The sequence below is a fragment of the Cynara cardunculus genome (assembly GCF_001531365.2).
Source record: "Cynara cardunculus var. scolymus isolate 2C chromosome LG 4, CcrdV1, whole genome shotgun sequence".
NCBI lineage: Eukaryota > Viridiplantae > Streptophyta > Magnoliopsida > Asterales > Asteraceae > Cynara > Cynara cardunculus.
The window spans coordinates 12635390-12636405 of NC_037531.1; positions in this window are offsets into that span (position 1 = coordinate 12635390).

Consider the following 1016-nt stretch of genomic DNA (forward strand, 5'->3'; position numbering starts at 1 on the left):
ATATTATAACATCGACTGAGATAAAGAATAAAATGAAATATTAAAAACACGATGTATCTCGCTGCATTGCGCGAGTACGCTTCTAGTATTAAAAAAAGGGGGTGGATAAGGAATATTTTAAACAAAACTTTCAAAATACATCCTTCAATTTATCTCCATTTTTCAAAAGCAACCCCAAACTCTTCAAACCAAATAAACCCGGTTATAACAGCTTCGTTGTTAACATTCACATCTGTTTGAAGTTATTTTGAGATGTAAGCCAGCGATTTGGTAGTTCTGGAAGATGGGTACAATGTTAGTGTCGATATATATACACATATATGTATACACACACATAATGGAGTGGGTTATTATGCAATCATTTATATTTCTGCAATCTCTACAACCAAATCAAGAGTGTCCATGTGATCATCAATAGTTGCCATTTGATCGGTTGCAACTACCCTTAATTAAAAAAAAAACAAAAAAAATGGATGGTCGATAAATTAGTTGCATTGGTTATGTAATCTACAACGGTTGATTTGAATACCCCTCTTAAAATACCCCTGAATTAAATTGGGTTAACAGAATATTTGTATTTCGTAAGAGGGAGGGAGTCGAAAGTGCGAAAATGTAAACCTTGATCCCCATATTTGTATTTATTTTGATTTTAGGACCACTATGGTAAAAAGTGTGTAAACCACGAGGACTAATCTGTAACTTACTCAAAGTTTTATCGTTAAAAAAGTGTGTAAACCATTACGTCACTTTTTCACTCCCGTCCATCATTCAACCCAATTTTTTAAAATTAAAATATTAAATTTATATTTCATAACTTATAATTAGTTAATTAATTTATTTTACGTCTTTTACTTTTAAATTTTTTATTTTACACTTTTATTAAATTAACATATATAATTGTATATCAATTAAAATATGTTTAAAAAATACATTTTTATTTTAACAAGTTACACCATTATAATCGTTTCGTTAATACCTTCGAAATTCCAATATTGAATAGTTTTTGACTTAATTAT